The 6,000-nt window shown below is 46.4% G+C and overlaps 1 protein-coding gene across 2 annotated transcripts in view; it reads right to left on the minus strand.

Moving 5' to 3' along the window:
* Positions 1 to 6,000, minus strand: part of RPA1 (replication protein A1) — a 55,832-nt gene that overhangs the window by 22,814 nt on the left and 27,018 nt on the right. The window lies entirely within an intron of this gene.

The following is a 6,000-nucleotide window of genomic DNA, read 5'->3' on the forward strand; positions in this document are numbered from 1 at the left end:
TATTTGCAAAGGGCTCCTTTTCTGATCTGCATAGAGTAAAGGTTGGTTTTCTTTACCTTTCAACTCTTTAGAATTGACAGCTCTCAATTTTAATGAGGCTCTCCCTAAAGCCTGCCCATTTCTCCTTCAAGAACCTGCAGTAAAGTCACTGGGCTGCATCTGTGATACTACCACTATTTCCATAGCAACAAATCGATGTCATCAACAGGACGGGGGTGGTCATGGCAGGATCCATCAGAGGAGAGAGCTGGGTGGTAAGGAAAACCTAAAAGCAGTTCAATTGTCTCAAGTGCTCTGGCTTCAAAGAAACAGGAGACGTTCGGGAAGGATTTTACCCTTTCCCCCAAACAAAGCAACCTTATTCTGCACCTGACAGTTGGTGGAAAATATGAGTTGAAAGCGGAGTGTAGGTACCGTGAAGTGCTAGTGAACTGTCACAGCAGGGAGAGATGAGAACGGAGTTCAGAAGCAGCCGTGTCAAGGCAACAGGGAGATAAAAAGGAGGGGAAACGAACATGTCTTTCAAGCAGAAAATAAGAAACGCCACAACCATGAGAGTATGTATTTGCCCTTCACCCTTTATACAAATGTTTATGAAATTGAAAAATGTTAAAATTATAAATTGCCTACCACTATGCTTTAAAACAACAAGTTTATGAGGTTTGATTTGATCTCTGTGATTGGCTCTGAAGGCCGAAGCCAGCCTCATTTGGGCTGCTCACCTAAATCGCTTGATGCTTACGAGGGCAGCTAAAAAGTATGTCCCAGATTGCCCTAAACACTAGAAATGGTGAGCGCAGGCGGAAAATCTCCCTTGCCACCGCAGCTCTGCCTTCTGCAACTCAAGTGCAACTCCTGCTGGGCCTCCTAAGGGCCTAACTCACCAGGCACGGTATACACCCATTCAATTCTCTTTTTTTGACAAAATTACTCTTAAGTGGCACAGATGTAATTGTGCCATTAGAGACAAATTCATTTAGCATAAAGTTTAAAAGATTAAATAGAACTGATTATGTTTTAGTTCTTCCTATGGAGAGAAAAATTGAGACATCTTATTTACATAGGAAAAGGGCATAGGCCACCGACAATGAAGTTTACAGTTTAGCCTTTCCAGCACTGTTGAATCTACAGTCACCCAGCCCAGTTTTAAAGTCTTAAGTGAAGCTTTTTTAAAATCAGCAAGGATAAACGACACTGAAGGAAAGTGGTTAGAAAGAGGCACACGTTCACCTGCTTCATGAGACCTATTTTAAAAAGAAACCTCCCAGCCTCCAGCTAACCGCCCCAGCTTTAAGAATATTTATTTGCATGTGTGCGTGCGCATGCCTCATGAACGTGCTCACTGGCACACGCACCTGTGTGCAGGTCAGAGGGTGGCCTGAGGGAGTCAGGTTTCCTTCCACCCTGAGTCCTAGGGATGGAACAACTCCCTGCCCCCCCTTTCCCCCCCCCACAGGCCTCCTCTTTTCTACAGTCTCTAAACGACCTGAAGCAGGAAGTCTCATCTCAGAGCCATGCCCGCTGGATGGGTCTGGCTGACCAGGAGGGATACGGTCACCAGACACACATTCACTTTCTATAAAAAGATAACTGAGGACTGAGGAGATGACCCAGTTGCTAGAGCAAGCAGAAAGGCCCGAGTTTAGTCACCAGATGTGGCGTGCTGGAGAAGCGAGGAGAGACAGGGAAGGCACAGACAGGCAGATGCCAGGGCTCAACAGGCAGCTAGCCCAAATGAGGAGCTCCAAGTTCAGGGAGAAATCCTGTCTCCGAACACAGGACGGAGAGCAGCCAAGGAAGACACCTGACATGTATGTTTTGCTTCCCCACACATGCACACGCACAGACATATATACAAGACAACCAACCCTCAGAAGGACGTGGAATGCTCAAAGTCAGAGACAGAAAGTCCAACAGTAACCAGAGCCAGGCAGAGGTGGGCACTGGAGTGCTGGAAGCGCCAACAGCTTCACTCGGGGAAGAGTAAACAGTGCTGGTTTAAAGGCACTGCGCGCTGTGCGTGCAGAATGCTATGTGATCAGCTGCATGGCACCTTCTGCAGGAAAACCATCTGAAGCTGAAGTTCAGGGCCAGCATAGGTCACATAGTAGGTCCCCATCTCAAGGTTAACAGTAAGCCATTTCACTACAATTTAAGCCCCGCCCCCGTAGCTACCCTAACATGTACATGCTCACTTCTGTAAGTACCGCGCACTAACCGATTGAGCCACCGGAGCACTGGCATGTGTCCACTTCTATAGGAATCACAGCTGTAAGTTTTAGCTGAACATAACACAATGATGGTCTTAGATTTACTGCTCTGTATATACTATATAACAAGCCTCCAACTGGTAACCACCTGAGGCTGGGGTGTAGCTCAATTGGCAGAGCACCTAGTGCCATGCACTTGGCCCTGGCGGTGCCTTGCCTGCAATCCCAGCACTCAGGAGGTAAAGCTAGGCAAATCAGAGATTCAAGGAGCTCCTCCTCAGCTACGCAATGAGTCTGAGGCCAGCCTGGGACACAGGAGACAACACTAACAACAACAGGAACAATAGTTTTTTGGAGTTGTTTACTCTGGTGCATTATGCCAGTGACTGTCGGCACCAGGATGGAGACAGGACTACATTCAACGAGAATGCAGAGAGAAAACCAAATATTACTCAGCGCTGTCTGGCTAAGTTCATGTGCTTCATCATCTGCAGTTAATTTGTAAACAACCAATCCTGGCAGCAATAACTCTAATTATCTAGAACATAAGATGTGGTAATTAGGAAAAGCTCCTAATCCACCTAATGGAGTAACCTTTATCTCTTGCAAATCTGGTACAAGAGACAGTGCTGAACCAAATGATGGCGACAATGCTAGCGTTCCAGCTAGCAACGACTGCCCTTCAATTAATGCACTGTAATGCAGCAGCTGCCCACAAGCCCTCAAGCAAATCAGTCTATAGCTAAGGAAAAGGCTTTCTAAACACCAGAACCACTCTGTAAAGCAGTACTGTAGGCTCCATTTATAATAACCTGCTTTGTGCTACATGCAAATCAAGCCATTCCAGGAATCCTTAGGCTTTCTAGCTCTGCTGGCTGCAGAGGGAAAGTGAAGATGACAGCAGGCAAGACTCCGTGGACGACCCGCACTCACGTCTAGCATTCTTACTATTACGGCAGGTGAGCTGTGGGCAGAGAAAAGCGCACACACAAAGCCACCGACTTCCCAAGCAAGTACTTTCCTTTCCTAACAAATACAAAGAAGAAACAGAGCCTGCGGGGGTGGCACACGCCTTTAAGTGCAGTGCTTGGAATCTCTGTGAGTTCAATGCCAGCCTGGTCTACAGAGTGAGTCCGGGACAGCCAGAGCTACATAGTCAGATACTATCTCAACTCAAATCCACTGAAAACAAACAAGGGTAAATAGAAGGATCAATACAGTATTCCCAAGCTCCTGTTGCTTCTGTGGATACAATCGGGCTGAAGAGAATTCCAGTATGAGTAATAAATGTAATACAGTCAAGTCTGAGCAAGGGTTATCACCAAGAGTGTAGGCTTGCTGCTTTGTACAGATGTGCACAATGACAAAAATGCAGTTGCAAGTATGAAAAGACTTAAAACCATCCATTTCTACAGTATACGCAGCATGGACTGTGTTTGCAGATTTCCCCCTCACACTCTGACTCAGTATGGCAGCAGTAGTATAATGTATATTTTGTTATTTGCTGCATTCTGGCTTCCCTGCTGGGCTGGGCTTGCTCACTAACTCTAACAGGCACCTAATATGAGAGGTTCTAGATTAGGTTCCAGAGGACATAGATCTAGGCCTAACTTTGGCGCTAGGCCTACCCAGAAGCAGATGCGGTTGGGAAATGCACTGTACTGCAATGGTCTCTCCAACCCAGCCACTTCCATGGTGGCTCAAGTGGCAATGCTACTGGTTTGGTAATAATGACATTCAACAGTAAATGATCCCCGACAGCAAACTCTTTCCTAGTCCCTCTCTGCTATAAGCAATGCTGAAGACAGGGAAGGGCCAATAAAGTTGCATCGAGAGACAAGGGCATTTTCCCATAGCTCTATGGTTCTGACCCCCAAACAGAAGGATAGCCTGGTCTTTATCTCCATCTTTATGGCAAACATTTGTCCCTGAAATACAGTGTCTGAGGCAGCTATTTAGCTAAATAAATCAAAATATGATAGCCACTAGGTTCCTCCCCACCCCTAGACTGTTTTGATTTTTTTTTTTTTGAGACATTCTCATGTAGCCCAGGCTATCCTACAACTCACGAGGCTGAGGATGACCTTAAGCTGATTCTCCTGCTTCTGCCTCTGAGTGTCAGGAGTGCAGCATAAGCCACCAGGCCCATTATCGCACTGCTATGTTGGCTTGGTTTTGGCTGTTGTTTTGAGACAGGCCCCTAAAGTTTAAAATTATTAATAGTAATAAAGTTTCTTTCTTTCTTTTCTTAAGTTTTAAAAGACAGGGTTTCTTGTGCAGCTCTGGCTGTCCTGGAACTCCCTCTGTAGACCAGGCTGGCCTCGAACTCAGAGACCCACCTGCCTCTGCCTCTCAAGTTCTGGGATTAAAGGCATGTGCCACCAATGCCTGCCTATTTTTTTTTTTAAAGACACATTTTAACTTGTTCACTGTGTGTGTGTGTGTGTGTGTGCGCGCACGCACCTGCATGTGGATATGTACACATTGATGCAGGTGTGGAGGCTTCAGGTCCCCTGGAGCTGGAGTTACAGACGCTGTGATCCACCCAATGTGGGTACCGGAACCAAATTCTGGTCCTCTGAAAAAGCAGCAGGTGTTTGTAAGTGCTGAGCCATTTCTCCAGCTCAGTAATAAAAGCTCTGTTCAGATGACAAGTGTAATGGCGTATGCCTGTAATCCCAGGCCTCAGGAAGCTGAGACAAGAGGACTGGTTCAAGTCTGAAGTCAGTCTGGGCAGTATAGTATATACAGCTATACTGCATAGCCAGAGCTACACAGTACCACACTGTCTCAAAAACAAACCTGAGGCCAGAGAGGTGGCTCAGTGGTTACGCGCACTGGATGCTTTTCTAGAGGCCTGGGTTTGGTTCCAAGTACCCACATGGCAGCTCCCGACTGTAACTCCAGTGCCAAGTAGACCTACCGCTCCCTTCCGGCCTCCACGGGCACCCAGCACATACGCAGGCAAACCGTTCATACACACAATAAAACAAAACAAACTAAAAACTATCACACAGCAAAACATCATAAGCAAGTCAGGAAGAATCTACAACTCGGATTCAGGAGGATGCATTTACATACTTGGGGGTAAAGGGGTGGGGGCAATAACCAAAAAGAGGCTGTGACTTTGAGAGGGAATAATGGGAGAAACACGGGAAGGCATGGAGGAAAGGGAAGCAGAAAATGACTTACCAAAGCCAAACAACAAACAAAGCCTACAACTTTTTAAAAAAAGATTTATTTATTTATTATTATGTATACAGTGCCCTGCCTGCATGTACATCTGCAGGCCAGAAGAGGGCACCAGATCACATTGTAGATGGTTGTGAGCCACCATGTGGTTGCTGGGAATTAAACTCAGGACCTCTGGGAGAGCAGTCACTGTCCTAACCTCTGAGCCATCTCTCCAGCCCAACACTCCCTACTTTAAAAAGAACTCTTAGAAATTGAGAGGAAAACAAACAACATAAGAAAACCAGCCAACAATAACAACAACCACCACCAGTTTAGAGGCAAAACCCCCAAAAACCAGAAGCAAAGGGGCTCTTCAACATAGACCGACCTCACTCAAGAGCACAGACTACAACCTGTACATGCTACTGCTCTTCATTTACTTCTTTTCTGGTTTTTCAAGACAGGGTTTCTCTGTGTAGCCTTGGCTGTCCTGGACTCGCTTTGTAGACCAGGCTGGCCTTGAACTCACAGCGATCCGCCTGCCTCTGCCTCCTCAGTGCTGGGATTCTAGGTGTGTGCCACAGTGCCCAGTTTCTGTCAAATTCTTAAAGACATG

The sequence above is a fragment of the Acomys minous genome (genome assembly GCF_964271855.1).
Source record: "Acomys minous genome assembly, chromosome: 12".
Taxonomy (NCBI): Eukaryota; Metazoa; Chordata; class Mammalia; order Rodentia; family Muridae; genus Acomys; species Acomys minous.